Below are 19,481 nucleotides of genomic sequence, written 5' to 3'. Positions count from 1 at the left end.
GTGCCAACATAAATTATATCACAAACCTAATAATGCTGACATAAAATATATCACGAATTGGAGCAGATGGGGGACGTGGAAGGTGTGTGTAGGATATTTACAGGAGAAATATGTGCAGCATGTGATGTCGTGTGTGGGATGAAGAGAAGACGGAGGGGTGTGCAAGGAACAGCGTGGTGGAATGAAGAGGTGAGACAGGCTATGGCACAAAAGAAGAAAGCATACAATGAATGGATGAGAAATAGAGGCGTGGAAGAAGTTGAGAGGCGGAAGAGAGAGTTATATGTAGAAAGAAAGAGAGAGGTGAAAAGATTAGTAAGAGAAAGTAAGAAGAAAGCGGATGAGGAATTTGGAAGGAACTTGAGTGTAAAGTGGAGGGACTGTAAGAAAATGTTCTGGAAAGAGGTGAAAAGAGTAAGACAGAGTGGAAGTGAAGTTAGCAGAGGAGTGAATGATATTGGTAGATTATTAGTGGTGAAGGGAGAAAAAGTGAGCAGATGGAGAGAACACTTTAAGGAATTGTTGAACATACAGGATGGAAGGAATGCGAGTATAAGTGGCTGGGGAATGGCTAGGAGAAGGGGGGGAGGTGAGAAGACAGGAAGAAATCAGTAGGACAGAAGTTGTGGAATCAACGAAGAAAGCTAAATTGGGGAAGGCCCCAGGAATTGATGAAGTGTGTGGTGAAATGCTGAAGCATGGGTGAGAGATAGTAGTAGAATGGATGTGGAAAATACGCAGATTGGGCTGGGAGGAAGGTAGGGTCCCGGGGGATTGGAAGTCAGGTATAATTATTCCCTTGTACAAAGGAAAAGGGGAAAAAGAAGTCTGAGGTAATCATAGGGGCATCTGTCTTCTTAGTATAATAGGAAAGGTGTATGGTAGGATACTTATAGACAGAGTTAGAGAAAGAACAGAGGAATTAGTTGGAGAAGAACAGGGAGGCTTTAGGAAGGGAAGAGGTTCTGCAGATCAGATATTCATTCTTAGTGGAAAAGTTCCTAAAGAAGGGAAAGAAGTTGTATGCGGCTTTCATGGATTTGGAGAAAGCATATGACAGGGTGGATAGACAGGGATTGTGGAAAGTATTAAGAATATATAGAGTAGATGGGAAGTTGTTGAATGCTGTGAAGAGTATGTATGATGGTGCTAAGGCTTCAGTGCGTGTGGATGGTGAACTGAGTGAATTCTTCTCTTTGAAGGTTGGGTTGAAACAGGGATGTGTCATGTCTTCATGGTTGTTCAATCTGTACATGGCAGGGGTAATAAAAGAGGTACAAGGTAGGGTAGTGTATGTTGGAGTGGCCCTGGTGAGAGAGAGTACTGTGGAAACTCCCTGTACTGTTGGTTGCAGATGATACTGTGTTGTTGAGTGAAGACGAAGGAGAGTTGCAAGGTTTGGTGGATGAGTTTGGGAGAGTGTGTAAGAAACGGAATCTAAAGGTGAATATAGGGGAGAGTAAAATGATGGTCTTTGAGAGAGGTGAAGTCAGTGAATGTACAGCGATGTTGGATGGTGAGGAATTGGAAAATGTGAGTATGTTTAAGTACTTGGGTAGTGTGATGAGAAAGGATGGAGATTTGGAGGGTGAAGTGCTTGAAAGGGTACAGCAGGGAAGAAAGGTTGCTGGTTCCTTGAATGCAGTGATAAGAAGCAGGGAAGTGAGCATGGAAGTGAAAACGTTACTACATGACAGTATTGTGATACCAACTCTAACTTATGGAAGTGAAGCTTGGACGTTGCTGGAAGGACACAAGTCAAGAGTGAGAGCAGTGGAAATGAGTTATTTAAGAGGAGCCTGTGGAGTCACATGGAGAGACAAGTTGACAAATGATGATATAAAGGAGCGTTGTGGTGTGGATGTGGATGTGATAGGAAGCGTTAGGAGGAATACACTGAGGTGGTTTGGCCATGCAGTGGTGACATGTAGAGGTGTATGGTATGTAGGAGGACTGCTGGGCCTTGATAGCAGGCTGTGAAGCCTATGCCCAGAGTCGGACACATAAAAAAAAAAAAAAAAAAAATGCGGAGAGGATGGAGGGTAAAAGACTGACGTAGAGAGTGTATGTGAGTGAGGCGGAGGGGGGAAGCGGGAGGGGGAGGCCGAGGATGAGATAGAGGGAAGGGGTGGAGAGGTATATGAGAGAGGGGTGTGTGAGTTGGGAGCGGGGCAGTGAAATGGTGGGGGACGGGGCGACGTGGAGGCGATTTGTTTGTGGCCACCCCGAACGGGATTGAGGCGTCTGGCAATAGATAGATCGATTGACGAACCTAACGGTGCCAAAACGATAATATCACAAAACTAATCGTGCCAACATAAATATCAGGAAACTAATGCCAACAAGAATATTATCATGAAACTAATAGTGCCAACATAAACAATCGTCTGACAACGAAGGGACTCTAATACTCTCCACGACCACGATTTACACCCATCGAATATTCTACACGATCGTGGATTTTACTTAGTCACTGGTGTGTGCTTGCCCCAACTTCTCGTCGGTGGTCCAGGAAATGAAACAGGGCCAAGCATACTTCCGATTACACAGTGCTAACTCGTAGGAATACTTAATGAACTATAGTGCTCTATGTCTGGTTCCTTCAGCCTGATGACGTCTTTCTGTGTTTCATGCCGGCTACAGCAGGCAAAATGGAACAGAGAGACGTCTACGGGAATAATCTTAATGAATCGTATGTTTTTATTCGTGAATATTTTCAAAGAACTCAGATTTATTGTCTCCAGAGTCCAGTTTTTTCACCCTAATTAATCTACATGACTTGGCCACATACCTGTCGAGCTGTGGCTATACTCTGTGAGAGCTGTTCGTATGTCATGCTGGTGTTTTGTTTACTAGTCTTCACATGAAACACTCCGATCCCCCAAGGAGCATGTAAGTGTGCTAGATCCTGAAAGAGAACGCATAATGATAAATCTTTTCTATTCTTCATAAGTGAAGCAACAATAAGGATAACTAGAAGAATAAATTTCAAATATTAGCTGCAAATATTACAGTTTTGATTAACTTTGGGCAGATTTTGGATTGTCTAGTTCACTCAGTAGCACAAAGGACTAAAACCGAAAATGTGAGTTACTGTACTACTACACTAAAGTAAGAACAGACCTAATGTTTAGGTCGACCCTATCAGGCTCTTCTGTTGCAGCGTTAAGCAGTTTTTACATTATTGTTGTCCTTACTTACTTCTGTCATTGACATCGCCCATGGGGGGCCATCTGTCAGCAGTAGGACAGAAAAGTGCGAACACCGCTCTATGGCCAACATGTCATCCAGTGCAAGGTGGCTCTCCAGTGATGCTTTGGTCCTGTCTGACAAATATGTGAGTGGATAAAAGCACACTTATACAGTACTGTTTTTAGTACAAGTGCTGGGGTATTTGTCAGGCAATATGCACGAAATTCAACCCTTCATCTACAAGTCTCTTCTCTCTGCTACCTAAAACTGTTTGTAGCCAAATATTATACCAAAAGTAACACAGCGAAAAGCACGGAAAGAATCATGTTCAGTCAATCAGTGATTCCTAATTGGCGACGTTAGCTTCACAGTTAATGTTCGTTTCATATTATAGCTCAGTTAAATCAAGAACTCTACCTACGAGTAGTTATGGATAAGCAAACCTTCAAAAGATCATAGCTCCCTAGAGTTGGAGTGGCTTGAAACACCCGATAACCCATCATTAATCGGAATTATATGTACCTCTTTTTGATATCATAAGAAGCAAGCAACTGAAATAATTAAAAATAACAAAATAACTTGATAATATTTGGTGATGCACATATAATAGCCTAGATCAAAATGAAGCAAGCCCTTCACCCCCCCCCCCTCCCCAGCAATTTCCCTTTACTGGAGTCTACGTGCCTGTGATGTGATGTAGGCGGGCACGGACCAGGAGGCAGGTGACTTCCAGGCCGAGCCATATTATCCCCGCAGCCGTCGACATTATGACACCACCACCACCACCATAGAAACACGTCACGACCACCACCGCACACCTCTTTCACCACCACACGTCACGAACACCACCGCACAATTCCGCAGCCACAACACTTCACGACCACCACTTAATGACTCCACTACTGTCGAAATATACTACGATCACTATGGCACGCGTCCACAGCCACCACATCTATTTCTTAATCAAGCCTCCACAATAACATTCCTTGGGCCAGTTTCATTATGAAACTGTAAATTTGCTCCTCCTCGTAACTTAAGGTATATATTTTGCATTAGGAATAACAGACATAAGACGGCACTCTTTTTTTATCAGTTCTTTGAAAAAAAAAAAAAAAAAAAAAAACAAGATGACCACAATTTTTGTCGAATAACTTACAGATTCGTTTTTGAGAAAGAACAAGAGAGAGGCGAAAATTTTTAATATATGCTGCAAAAGCAAATCCCAGTTAGGAGAGGGAGTTGATCATAAGTTTGTGAAGCCAAATCCTGACCAACAACCAGAAAGCAAAATCAATCTGTGGTTTATGCAAGTTCATCTTTATATATTCCGTGTTGATGTACATTTTCTGGATGAGGAAAGTTACTTATTTTTTTCCCCCCAATTCATGTGTAACTAAAACCACTAAATTGCCATACGAAACTCAGACTTCCCTACTCTTCCAACCGCTGTTACCAACACATACGCCAGGGTGTCTGATAACCTTCATGACGTGATATTGGAAGGAAAATGAATTTTATTCAATGTTTAATTTTTATTATGATTTTCCTAACAATAATATATATATATATATATATATATATATATATATATATATATATATATATATATATATATATATATATATATATATATATATATATATATATATACCACTGCACATTACTCCTTTACCATTATGTAATGAAAATACTTACACTGCTTAGAAATATGTTTTTATTCCGTTTATTTCTTTTACATTAAATCATTTTCGTCTGCGAAACCTTTTCAATATGACGCAGGTGAGAGACGTTGGTTAAACATTCGAGCCAAGTACAAAAAATAGTTAATTTGTAACCACACGATGAAGCACAAGCAAGTCTGAAGCCTGTTATACCAATTTTCCGAGGAGGAAAAAACCTAATACAAGAATGTTTGGTATGACACATGAAATACAGATTGTTCATAACTTTTCTAACCTAGGACAACATACATTCTCGTTCTGAAAGAGATGGACAATAGCTTTTCAGTTTGAAATGAGACTTAAATGTCTGCTGAAGGTATAATGCGATGTACTTATTAAATGAATGTGTTTGTGTGGATTAGTAAATTGGGAGTGTGTCGTCTGTCTCGGCTACCTCCCTTTCTTTGGGGGAAGCAGCCTAGGTATATAGATATAGACAGACTTATTAAATACGCGGTGTCTTGAAAATGTCAACGTAATGGCGGCTTTGGTATGTACATGTTCACTTAACTGAGAGCTCGTATAATTGAGAGCATAAATGAAATCTCACATCTCTTGCCCCACGTCAGTCAGCTCGTTGCTCGGCCCAGCTTTGGGTAACAACAACAATATTTAGCACAAATATCAGACTTTTCAGCTTTTGCCTGTTTATAAGAAAGACGCAGATGAATTTACATGAAAGGGAACTTTATCTTTTCCTTGGCTCTTGTTTTTTTTTTCTTTTTTCTACGAACGACAACGAAACTTAGGTATGTGATGTGTTGGCAATTCATTATCTTGATACATAGAAGCAATTCACTCGGCTGTCATATATAAAGAGCCTGTCTGGTTAGCATTTGTTTGGTTTGTCAGAGAATGTTTCAAAACTGAAGGAGTTTCCAAAGTTACCTTTACGTGAAAGTCATTAATAAGTGTACAGTTTAGGGTATTTAGTATATCAACAGTGATAATGAAAATCTGTTTGTATTGCTTTGAAATTCACTTCAGATAAGTAGAACTTATCAGTGTGCAATACCATGAGATGGAACGGTTTAATACGCCTGTAAATTGTTTTCCAATATTTTCCTTTACTAGATCGGCCACAGCGATGCCTGTTCTCAACGTGTCCCTCCTGCTTCCACCGCCTGAGCCACCTACAGACAGTGGTGACGCTGGCCCCAGTTACCCTAGCTATGGCACGAGCTGACAGGCCCCCCACCCACAACCAGATGAAGTTGCTGCGTTCTGTCAGGGATGTTGGGCGTGAGGGCCGCTGTGTTTCCATGTTCTGTCTAAGAGAGATATTCAACAATCAAATATAAAATAGAACTTTGTCCCCCTGACTAGCCTACTTTGCATCAAGTGTAGGACGTACGATTTGTAGTTTAGTTTAAGTCCTTAGTAAACGATACAGTACTTTCACCGCAGTCTTGTTGCTACTGGATATTTTATTATGTACCAGGTTATTAGTAAACTGCCATATGAAGGCTATTTGTAAAACTCATTCAGTTCAAGAAACCTCTCCTGAGTTAAATACCTTCTGAATGTAGATACAATATATAAAAATCCTGAACTATCTTTGAATATTGGGAGGCAAGTTTGCGTACTGTAGTAATTTTCGGTACTGGACAGCAAGAGGCGAGTAATCTCTTTCATTCATAGGCACTGTTCGGCAGTTTTTTTGAATCCATAATATATTTGCTGTAATGATGCCCATTAGTTATTTAAAAAAAAAAAAAGTCTACCGTATAGATCGTAACCTGAAGCCTGCTTAGGATGAACTTTGCCTAGAACTTCACTTGTTCTCTGCTTCATATCCCTAGAAAGACCCACGACGCAACCTAGTAATCTCTCCACACCATGAAACAAGTGGGAAAATGTAACAGGTTACTGAAGAATGAGCATAAAACAGATTCGGTTATCGGAAACAATAGTGGATCGAAATGGGTCAAGAAACAAGAGTAACAAGTCCTTATACAAGTCTTGAAGCAAGAAAAACAACTCTCCAAGCAATGAAAAAAATTAAGCAAAAGAAGCAAACCTCAAAGCAACAGAATAAAATTTTTAATCAACAGAAATAAATTTGTAAGTAACATACAAACCTTTGAGCAATAGAAAAAATCTTAGAAACGGAGAAAAACCTGAGGGCAAGAGAAACAAACCTCTAAGCAACAGAAACAAAAAAACAAATATCTAAGTATGAGACAGGTTGGCACTTAGACACAGGTATGTTGGCACGACCGGCCTGCATTATCACACACTTTCAGGGTCTTTGTTAGCGTTATGAAGGAAAAATGATCAATGGGTACCACAAACATCATTTACTCTTTGGAGAAATGACCTTTCCCCACCAACTGCCTAAGAAAGGAAAGTTATGTCTATGGAGCAATAAAAACTGATATAAAGGAAACAAGTCCTTATAAACAAACAGGTTATTCACCAATTGTAAACATGAAAAGTAAGTCTAAAGCTAAAAAAAAAAATAAAAATAAAAATAAAAGGATTATCCTCCCCCAAAATGAAGCATATGAAAAAAAAATCGTCCTTAAAACAATTAAAACAAGTCTGAAAGCAACATAAAATGGCAATAAACTAGTCTTAAAACTAAAGATTTCGTTCCCGTTAGCCAGTATTTTTTTTTCTTGTTTCCTGTTGACTCAGAAATATTTACTGTTTTCATGCTGTCTGAAATTTAATTATCTGTAAACACCCAAAACACGGAAAGTTTCTTCATATACAGTATAACTGTTGTCGTAAGTTAAAATAAACTAACTTCGCTCAAAGATGTTTCTTTTGGTCAGAGAGATTGTTGTGACGATCGCTGTGCTTTCATGTTCGGTATCCGAAACTTATGCATAAGAGAATATAAAAAAGGCGGAAATTATATTGATTTTGAGCTGTCAAAATAAAGTTGTAAAGGATTACTACACATCTCCCCCATAAAGATACAGTGCTCAGTCAACGGGAGTCCAACATGATTAACAGGAATGCGTTACATCATGACTTATAACAACACGGTACCATGTGATTAATATAGCACGGTACCATGTCACTAACACCAACTCGGTACAATATCACTTACAACAACACGGTACAGTATTATATCACCGACAGCAACACGGTACTATTTCACTAACATTAACACAGTACTGTATCACTAACAACAACACTGCACCATATGACTAACGCGGTACAATACGACTAACAGAAACACAGTGCAGCATGACTCACGATCAAAGTGTAGGGGAAGATGAGGCCGGAATGTGATCTCTAACAGCCTGGAGCAACAGCTGAGCTCAGAGTGCTGACCGGCCTCCTGGGGCCCTTATATAAACAATGAACACCTTCCCCTCCCCTCTCAGTACACCAGCCAGTGACTACCTTCTTCTCCCCTCTCACTGCACCTCCATGTAAACGCCTCCCCTCCCCTCCCACTTCATCAGTCAGTAAACACTTCCCCCACCCCTCTTACTATCCCATGACAATTTACATTCTCACTGACAGATCAACTAAATCAAAAAGATCGACTGGGTTACTAGGGACATGTCCAATATTTTCATGATGATCCTCCCATTAGTGTTATAAAATTCCCTGGAGAGACAGACACGACAGACAAGTGTGACTACATAGCCCTACCTTCGAGGGTAGAAGATACTGTCACGCAGAATATAATGTTGTTGAACTTGTATACTTAGGTAACTAACTTCACTCCGCAGGCAGTGGATTATGAAGAAAAAGAAAGACTTCTAAACTTTATTAATATATATTCTTATAGAAACGGTAAAAGTGATACACATGAGAAAACACTGCCGTGAGTGATACTGGAAGCAACTTTTATACCTTGCCATTTGTATAATTTTATATATAATTCTAAATCATTTATTATTTCATTTGATTGATTAGTATGCACTGCTTTCCTTATCAAACTTAAAATGAAGTAACTGATGTGAAGAGCATTGTCAGCAACGGTGATGTGTATGGTCAGTGATGGTGATAGTGGTGTGTGTCTTAAGTGGCCACCTGACCCTTTTGGCCCTACCTGGCTCCACCACACACTTGCTCCAACACCAACACCAACACAACCACAGCCACTGTGAACCCATATCCAAGCAACGCAAACATGCTCTGAAAATTTAAAACGCTGGATGTGGGACGATAATCCTTTCACTAATGTACTAAACTAATAATACCCTTTTTACAGGCGTAGTCAGTTCTTACAACGTCACACATATAAATAAAAGACCTATTAAAACAATTATTTATTACGAACATATCATGAGGCCACGATAGGGATTGAATTAATTTCAACTCTCCCATATTCTTGTATAGCCTTGACTTTTAATCTATCCTTACACTCAGATAATGTCAGTATAGTCTAGTTCCCAGAGGACGATGTGGAAATTCATAAACTTGTCCATAACTCGTGTGTCTCTCAAGCCCCCACCGACAACTAACCTAACACTTCATCATAGGATACTTCACTATACCAGATATGAAGTCAAGTTCACTATGGTCCTACTATATACCATGGGAAGATGGGGGAAGGGGTGGTGTTCAATGTACGTAGCTAGATTCGTAATTATAAAAGGCAGGTTTTATTGTGGTCTTTATTTTCATCTAAAATACCTTCCTGCATAATTAAATGTGACGCAGTACGAGCCACTGAAAGATGTTCATTACTCAATTACATACACTCTGGTTTTTCACCACTTTACCCCAGTGAAGTATTTTGAGGCTTATTTATTTATTAACCTTACTCACTATCGTAGTAAAAGTGTTAATGAAAGCTAAAGGTATGTTCAGCCTCCCAGATTTAAAAAAAAAAAAAAAAAATCTCCCTTGAACCGAATAAAATCGTCTGAGTGTAATGATAAAATGCAATATCAGAGTTAGGGGGATAAATGGTGCAGTGAAGTGAATCTATCCTAGTTTCAGTACAGAAGGACGTTACCACCATGGCTTACCCATAGACTGGTGAGTGAGAGAATGGTGGTGACGGTGATTATCCTGGATGGGTTCTTGCACATGATGGAGCTGGGTTCTGAATACATCATCCATTTATCGTACAGCCCTGATTCCACCAACGTGTACAATCTGACCACAAGAAAAGACAGTTATATGTCTGTATGTGAAGAATGACTTGCTAAAAAAAATGAAAGGTGAAATACTGAGCTCTCGTCTGTTCGTCCAAGACATCTCAGGGTATGCATATGTGTATGTCTGTAAATGTATCATATACCCAAAGCCCTCCTGTGAAACAGACCAGTATATTCGTATTTGTTACATTTATATTTGTATTTTTAAAAAGAATTGTACTGCAACAAAATTTTATTTGCGGTACATTTTTGCTAATTTCACTAAACTGGCGCAATTGCAGCTTGTTAATCCTTTGTAAAAAGAGGCTGTTCTTCTGAGTCACCATGGCCAGAGGGGTGGTTACTTGGGCACTCAATGAAAAGTAAAAATCACAACGACCTGCAAAAAGAAATACTAGATATTATTAATAAATAAGCGTCGATATATTACTAGAAAACTACATAAGTGTTCCATTTACGGACTTACAAAATGTTTCTCATTTTGAAATGCCAGACCACTGTTTTACATTTGCCCAACAGTCGATTTTAGCTAATTACCACACTTTAAGGAATTGTTGAACGTGGAGGATGGAAGTAATGCGAGTATAAGTGGCTGGGGAATGGCTGGGAGAAGGAGGGAGGTGAGAAGACAGGAAGAAATCAGTAGGATAGAAGCTGTGGAAGCAATGAAGAAAGTTAAATCGGGGAAAGCCCCAGGAATTGATGGAGTGTGTGGTGAAATGCTGAAGCATGGGGGAGAGATAGTAGTAGAATGGATGTGGAAGATGTGCAGATTGGCCTGGGAGGAAGGTAGAGTCCCGGAGGATTGGAAGTCAGGTATAATTATTCCCTTGTACAAAGGAAAAGGGGAAAAAGAAGTGTGTGGTAATCATAGGGGCATTTGTCTTCTTAGTATAATAGGAAAAGTGTATGGTAGGTTACTTATAGACAGAGTTAGAGAAAGAACAGAGAAATTAGTTGGAGAAGAACAGGGAGGCTTTAGGAAGGGAAGAGGTTGTGTAGATCAGATATTCATTCTTAGATCTTTAGTGGAAAAGTTTCTAGAGAAGGGAAAGAAGTTGTATGCGGCTTTCATGGATTTGGAGAAAGCATATGACAGGGTGGATAGACAAGGATTGTGGAAAGTGTTAAGAATATATGGAGTAGATGGGAAGTTGTTGAATGCTGTGAAGAGTATGTACGATGGTGCGAAGGCTGCAGTGCGTGTGGATGGTGAACTAAGTGAATTTTTCTCTGTGAAAGTTGGTTTGAAACAGGGATGTGTCATGTCTCCATGGTTGTTCAATCTGTACATGGATGGGGTAATAAAAGAGGTACAAGGTAGGGTAGTGGATGTTGGAGTGGCCCTGGTGAGAGAGGATAGTGTTTGGAAACTCCCTGTACTGTTGTTTGCAGATGATATTGTGTTGTTGAGTGAAGACGAAGGGGAGCTGCAAGGCTTGGTGGATGAGTTTGAGAGAGTGTGTAAGAAACGGAACCTAAAGGTGAATGTTGGGAAGAGTAAAGTGATGGTCTTTGAGAGAGGTGAAGTCAGTGAATGTACAGCGAGGTTGGATGGTGAGGAATTGGAAAATGTGAGTACGTTTAAGTATTTGGGTAGTGTGATGAGTAAGGATGGAGGTTTGGAGGGTGAAGTGCTTGAAAGGGTACAGCAGGGAAGAAAGGTTGCTGGTTCCTTAAAAGCAGTGATAAGAAACAGGGAAGTGAGCATGGAAGTAAAAAAGTTACTACATGACAGTATTGTGATACCAACTCTAACGTACGGAAGTGAAGCTTGGACATTGTTGGAAGGACACAAGTCAAGAGTGAGAGCAGTGGAAATGAGTTATTTAAGAGGAGCCTGTGGAGTCACGTGGAGAGACAGGCTGACGAATGAGGATGTAAAGGAGCGTTGTGGTGTGGATGTGGATGTGATAGGAAGCGTTGTGAGGAACACACTGAGGTGGTTTGGCCATGTGGAGAGGATGGAGGGTGAAAGATTGACGAAGAGAGTGTATGTGAGTGAGGTGGAGGGTGGAAGAGGGAGGGGGAGACCGAGGATGAGATGGAGGGATGGGGTGGAGAGGTATATGAGAGAGGGGGGTGTGAGTTGGGAGCAGGGCAGTGAAATGGCGGGGGACAGGGCGACTTGGAGGCGATTTGTTTGTGGCCACCCCAAACGGGATTGAGGCGTCTGGCAATAGATAGATAGAATAGACCACCTTGCCTTCTGTCAACAGTCGTATGTCCCTGAAATCCTAATTTCTGTTATATGCATCAGTGTCAGTGTCTTTCTCTGCTCCGTGACATTATTAATTACAAGTGGAAATTGTAACAGAACGAGTCGTAACATCTTGACTGCTCCAGCACTATATTTTTGGAACTTCATAACAACTTTCTCTCTCTCTCTAAATATATATATAACTCTTTAGTTTTGTAATAGGTGAGTCTTGAGTTTTGGTTAAAGTTATTTTGGTCATCGAAGAACAGGAGTTAAAGATGAATACAGGGAGTTGATCTTGATTTATTATCTTCAAGAAAGTCTAAGTTGAGGAGCGTGTGTATTACACAGGGAATAAATTTACTAGCTAAGTCTAGTCGGATCCCTCTTCCTATTTAATCTCTCCACTACCTGCTGGTTCTATGGCTTTCCCCTTTCTGAGCTCTGATTCCTACATTCTTGTTTAGCAGGGATTATGTCACGTGTGCTATACTGTCGTGGAAGCTTCTAGAACACTGTGTGTCTGTGTGTATGTACTGCTTCGGGCGCACTCCCAGCATTCCTTCACTTTAAGAGTCGTAAGCTAATTTCCTTTTGCTTGATTCTCGTTGATACACGACCTATCTCACACCCTGGCTTGGTGCTTTTATCTATCTATCTATCAATCTATCTATCTATCTATCCATGAGTTGTTTTATTATAATATGGAGTCCTGACATCGCTCGGTCACGTGAGCTGGCGGCCCTCCGACAGCAATCATCATTGACATATGCTAATCAATCAATACATAATATTGACCGTAATATTGTATAGATATAATATGCATGTTAATATTGCAATGATCCAGTAATATTACATTTTAAACAAGTTGTATACATAATTGAACAAATGCAATATGGTTAAATTGGTTATTGTATGGCATTTGTAAGATGTGTATGTATAACAGTAAAATGCATATATGCACAAAAAAGTAAAAATAGTTCAAAGTTAAGATTATGGTAAGAGCTATTAATAATTCATATAGAAATATGATGCTAGTATACTTCTATATCACGTGTCATTCCATTTTTCTATTTATTTATTATTTTTTTGTAAAATTAATGCTATATACTGTGCAAACTATGTACAGTTCATTCAGGGTGATTTACTTGAATTCGCACCTCACCCCCACTAAATACTGATTCCAAGTTTGGAATTCTTGTATGCATTCTGTGCATTGCGAACAGCACTACTGCAAATACATTACAAAAGATTATAAAAACAGTAGGTGCTGAGCTATACACATAGTATGGGTTGAACATACTCAGACTCAAATCTTCCCAGGGGTTCATTGTTTCATTGATCAGTTACATAGTTTCAAATTTAGGTGAAGTCAACTTAATACCTGTGCTCATGTTTAAGTCCATATTACGTGGTGGGTGGAAATGCTTGTGTGTATGATTGAGGATGGCGTAGTGATTGATGGTGGATAAAGTGGACATGCATGGTGTAAATACCGCACAGTAGTCTGGTGCTATGTACACTCCTGATGCTGAAGTATGAGATGGTGGTATATCTGGACAGACACTGTAAACTGATGTGCTATGAGTGAAATAAAAAAAAATCTGTGAGTGTCCGATGCATTGATGATGTACAAGCTTATCTGGAGCAAAAGTGAAGTTGCAGTGATTATGAATATTGTGATTTCTTATGATAGCCATTTCACAAGGGACTGTTTCAGTAGGCTGAAACGTGAAAATGTACGCAGGACAAAGGTGAACAGCATGTAAGGTTGTGCGGCACTTTCGTTCAATCGTTGATTCACTTGCGAAAGTGACAGTGTTCCGTCTCTTGGAGACCATGATGAGTTCGGTGTCTGTGTTGATGTTGATGATAGCCAAAGTGTAATTATTCTTAGAAGGGAAGGGGTGTATTTCGCATACTGTGAACAGGTCGTCAATTAGGAATGGTACATGAACTACTACTGATGTTGGTGTTAGTGTTGCTTCTAACTATGGATAATATTGCATGGAATCCCTACTTCGGAAAAAAGGCTTCAATTTATGTTTATGTATGCCTTGACTAATTATCTGACGTGGCTCATTAACTGCAAGTAAGTCAATTGTGATCTTGCCATTACCGGCATTCGAAATTCCTTGCATAAGTGCCCTGTAACGAATTCTAGTGTTGTCTAATTGGAGTAGAATTGTGTCAATGTGTTCCTTGATAATGGAGAAGTGTTGGAAAAGTGTTATGTTTCCTTCCATGTCATTTATTTTATCTACACTTTCGAGGGTATGTTTTCCGCCTTTTTCAGATTTTTCACGATTGTCTTCATTGCTGAGTTATGTCCTGTGATGATTTTATCTGGGTATGTTAGTACCTGAGCTATTTTATTAAATTTGTTTACTTCTTGATGGTCTTCCTCTGTAGCCAATCCAAAGATTTTACCAAGAACTGCACCACCCAGGTCGAACAAACCGCGCTTTTGGCGAGTACGTGTAATGTTGTTCGTGGCACTCAATACCTCCGTTCCATGAGATGGGAGATCTTGGATCATGATGAGCATAGTTGACTTCGCCTGTTCTATCTTCCATTTCGCTAATTTCACCATTTCATCCACTTCCTGTGTGTTATGTGCTTGTGAAACATAGCCTCCCATCATGAAGTCCAGGGTCCTCATTGGTCTGGCGATGTTTTCTAGATGAGAAGGTAATTCGTATAAGTAATCCAAACTGATTTCAGTACTTATGACATCTTTTACGAATGACGTCGTGGCCGTTGGAGCTATGAGGCATCCTTGCCGTACTATGTGTTGGGGGTCTAAGTGAGCATATCCTCTTGCCATGTAGAGGAGAATCCATAGCATAAGTCCCTTCATCGTTTCCTATCGACAAAAAAAAAATCTATTAATTTTCTAATATGGTCATGCTGTGGTCGATGATAGTGATGATGTGCGTTACGGTTGAATAACGTAAGAACAATAGCTTGAGTATTTCATATACTGAAGGAGTTTTAATAAATATTTAAAATCATGTAAATGATGTACTGAAGATTTTATTGGAACAGTTGCACCTACTGTATGTTTGATTGTTTGGTATATGACCATAATTTATTTTTGTAATTATTGTTGTTGTTTTTATTGGTTTCATGAGTTATGTTCGGTTGTTCGGTGGTATCCGAGGCTGTATAATTATTGGATAGTTCCCTTGAAACTCGTTTTAAATGGTCAATATGAACTTGTTTCTCTTCGCCACTTGACAGTGACCTAATTGAAACTTTGCTTTTATGTTAATTACTCTGTATGGGCCCTCAAATTTCGGGGATAATATATTGTCTCTCGTATGAATGATACCATAGACAATGTCTCCTAACGTGACACGCGAGTCTCTTGCCTTTTTATTAAATGCCTCCGTCATTTCTTCCTTGGATATCGTTAATTGTTTTGTTTTTTTACTCTTTTATGTATCTCCTGGAATTCACTTACATGGAGTTTAGAGTAATCATCGTAGTTGTATATGGGCAGACTGTCACCTTCTAGGAGTTCATATGGTAGTTTTTTCTCTGCCCCATATATAATGAAATGTGGTGTGTCACCTATGGATTTATTTATAGATCCATTAACTGAGGCTTCTACTCTGGGAATCCAATCATCCCAGCTTGCATAATTTTCATTGAGAATGTGTCATAGTACATCTAATACTTTTTAGTTTTGTCTCTCTACTAATCCATTGGATGCTGGGTGACAGGCTAAAACGTTAACCTTTTTTATTGTATTGTTTACATATTTCTTGTAAGATATCAGAATTAAAATCTCCTCCATTATCACTTACTAGTACCTTCTGGGTAGTAAAGCGACATATCACATTATCTATTATTGCCTTTGCTACTGTCTCAGCTGTTTTATCTTTAATTGGCGCCAAAATTACATAACGGGAAAGTGATCCGTTGCTACGAATAGGTATTGGTTATTATTGTATGATAATGGCATCCTGAGTAAACCAACCGCGACAACGTCCCATGGTTGATGTGGTACAGAGTACTTACCCATCAATGCAGGTGAAATTGGGTATCCTTTGTGTTTTGCACATGATTCGCATCTGATTATATACGATTGTTTATATCTTATCGTAATGATGGCCAGTATATAAAGACTGGGCTTGTTTGAATGTCCTACCCTTTCCAGGATGTCCTGCTTGTGGGCTATCGTGTATTGTTCGTAATACTTGAGGTATCATGTAATTACGTACTACCAATTGATTATTATTTCTTCGGCGTTTTGGTTGTTCTGGGTTGATCTTGTATAAGTTATTATTGATTATTGTGATTTGTTCTAGTGGAACATGTAGTTTGGGTAATTGTATGTCATCTCCACTTTCTAACTTGTATATAGCTTTAGACCATGTTGGATCAAATCTTTGTGCTCTTGCGATTTCATCGTGGTTTGGGATGTCTCCTTTGAGATCTAATGCCGCGACCTGAATTGTTTTCGGGTTCCTAGATAATGGGTCGGCCACTAGATTCATTTTGCCTTGTATGTAATGATTATGTACATTGTAGTTTTCGACTGTACATTTCCATCTTGCTCTCCTCCCAGAGAGGAGTTTTTCTTTAAACATACCCACTAGCGGTTTATGGTCGGTGAATAAGTATTTCGTAACCATATACCAAACCTCGAAACTTTTGTAATGCAAAATCCACTGCAAGTGCTTCTAAGTCTGTAGTGCAATAATTTTTCTCTGCACCTATTATTTGTCTGCTGGCAAATGCTTCTGTCCTCTTTTATCTTCTTGCATCAATTCAGCCCCTAATCTTTTAACTGGTGCATCTGTTCAAATAATAAATGGTTTTGTGAAATCCGGATATGCCAAACATGGTGCATTTGTTAGTTTAATTTTTAATTTGTCAAATGCTTGTTTTTGTTCTTCTTCCCATTGGAATATAGCATCTTTTTTGAGTAGTTGGAATAGAGCGAAAAGCTATATGAGAGAATTGTACGAATGACCTATAGTACCCAGCTAGACCCAAAAATTGTCTAACTTCGTCATTCCTAATGGATTCAGGAAAGTCTCTCACTGCCTGCATTTGGTCATCAGTAGTGTGAATACCATTAGCACTTAATCTGTGGCCTAAGAATTTTATTTCCTTAAAGCAAAATTTGCATTTAGAAAGCTAAATTTTTAAACCAGCATCACCAAGCTTTTGTAAGAGTAGGTCTAATTTCTGGAGATGTTCTGTGATATCTTTCGTTGCGATGATAATATCGTCAAGATAAACAAATATTCCTTGTCCTAAAATTCCGGACAATACGTAATTCATAAGACGCTGGAACGTGGCCGGGGCTGTCCTCAGCCCCATGGGCATCCTTCTATACTGATAAGGTCTTCTATTTGTGGAAAAGGCAGTGTATTTACGTGACTCCTGATCTACAGGAATTTGATAATAACCACTTAGCAAATCGATCGTGGAAAATACATTATTTTCTGGTCCAATATTCTGTAGGATGTCGCTTGGTAATGGCATGGGAAATCGGTCTGACATTGTGTGACTGTTTAGTTTACGGTAATCTACTACCTCACGCATTTCTCCATTTCGTTTGAGCACGAAGAATAATGAAGTATTCCACGGGGAGACTGATGGCTCAATAATTCCAAGTTTTAACATTTCATCGACATACTGATTTGTGAGTGTACGCTGAGATTGTGGGATTCGGTAGGCAGGTACAAAAATTGGTGGTGTATCTCAGTGCACATTAATCTTGTGATTAATCAGATTAGTACACCCTAATTGTTCTCTGGGTAATGCTACGGTGTCCCTGTGTTTTTCCAACACGGTTAACAAATCATTTTCTTCATCAAATTCACCTGAGTGAATTAAATATTATTCTCTTATATGCTTTCTCCATCCGTAGATTTTATCTCACTTGTTACTCCAGCTAAAACTATTTCCTTTACAGGGGCGGGACATTTTTCAATATTAACTATATAAGTCCCCTTTTTCAACTGTGCTTCCCCATTCATGTGATTAATTAGGAATATTTGAGTTTGCCCATCGTCGTTTATCTGACATAATGCGTTTTCTACTGACAATCCTTTTACTTTACATAATTCTTCTAAGAACAGTACTCTTCCGTAACTTGCTCTTTATGGTAACTTTCATATAGGAGTTAGGTGGTGTAACTAAATCATCGGTGAAATGGGCGGGAAAAATTGATAAATCAGTACCGTTACCTGAGTTTCTACTCCTGGAGGCTGGGGGGGGGGGGGTGAGTGGATCTATACGCTCATCTGTTTGTGAATGTTTGTTTAAGCTTTTAATGTTACCAATACTTTTTGGTTCTGTTTTACTAATCACTGAGGACTCTGATGGTATTTTCTCTATGAATTCATTATCTAAGTCTATTCCATTCATATGTGGGAGTAAAGTTATTTTCTCTGTTCTCATGCATCTTAAGCCCAGCAACATATGAACTTTAATTGCTAAGTTTTCAACGATATATAAAAATGCAGAGATTGGTCTTGTGGTCTCTCTGAAACTGATGTTTAACCGTATCATACCTTTTACTGTGATTTGTTTGCCATCTTCTGTATATAAGTCTTAATCAGATTCTTCCAGAAAAATTACTTTCTCCTTATTTCTAAAAAATCTATTTATTTCTTCTTGTGTTATTAAGTTCACTGGAGAGCCTGTGTCTGAAAATAAGGAAACGTTTTGATCCTCACATACAGCTGGTATCAAGATACACTCATTTCCCAACATGCCTCCTATGTGAATTTTAGACTTGCTTTTCTTTATGTTTGTTCGTTTTTTGTTGTGACTTGGTCTTCCCCCGATTTGCAAATAGACACTAATTTTTATACTGTTTTGCAGTTACTGGTCCAATGCCTTTGGCACCGATGATGCTTACAGTAGGGACGAAGTCCTTGTGTCTTTTGTCTATCCTCTTTTGTTTTGATAAAGCATTCATTCTTTGTGTCCTGGTTTTGCACAATAATGACATAGAATGGACCTATCTCCTGACTGTGATCTGTGAGATGACTTTGCATATTTAGTGGTGTCTGTGGCGGGAGATCTGCTTGGACTGCGCGAAAACTTGCGAAACTGCCTGTAGCCTGGTGTTTGTGATCGTAGCCTTGGCGCGTTTGGTTGTTTACCTGCTTTCGGGTCGCGATCGATTTTTTCTCTGTTTGGGGTAGTTGTAGCTGTTTTCACAGCTGATACTGTCTCAGGCACTCTCATTCTACTAGAATGTGATTGTGTTTCGATCATCTCTGCTTTGCTACACCGCACCTTTACCTCATTCATTAAGTCTAG

The 19,481-nt window shown here is 39.3% G+C and overlaps 1 long non-coding RNA gene across 1 annotated transcript; it reads right to left on the bottom strand.

The window, feature by feature from the left end:
• Window positions 1-2,837: 2,837 nt before the first annotated feature.
• LOC145390905 (uncharacterized) lies at window positions 2,838-3,931 on the bottom strand. The gene is made up of 3 exons (XR_013895753.1): window positions 3,873-3,931; window positions 3,202-3,322; window positions 2,838-2,908 (listed from the first exon to the last, which is right to left on the bottom strand). It is a non-coding gene; the product is annotated as an uncharacterized LOC145390905 (long non-coding RNA).
• Window positions 3,932-19,481: the final 15,550 nt, after the last annotated feature.

This window comes from Coenobita brevimanus, chromosome 16 (assembly GCF_032717465.1).
Source record: "Coenobita brevimanus isolate Jiangsu-jjx chromosome 16, ASM3271746v2, whole genome shotgun sequence".
In the NCBI taxonomy this organism is placed as follows: Eukaryota; Metazoa; Arthropoda; class Malacostraca; order Decapoda; family Coenobitidae; genus Coenobita; species Coenobita brevimanus.
The sequence above is the reverse complement of the archived record's forward strand: the minus strand, read 5'-3'. Positions and strand labels throughout refer to the sequence as shown.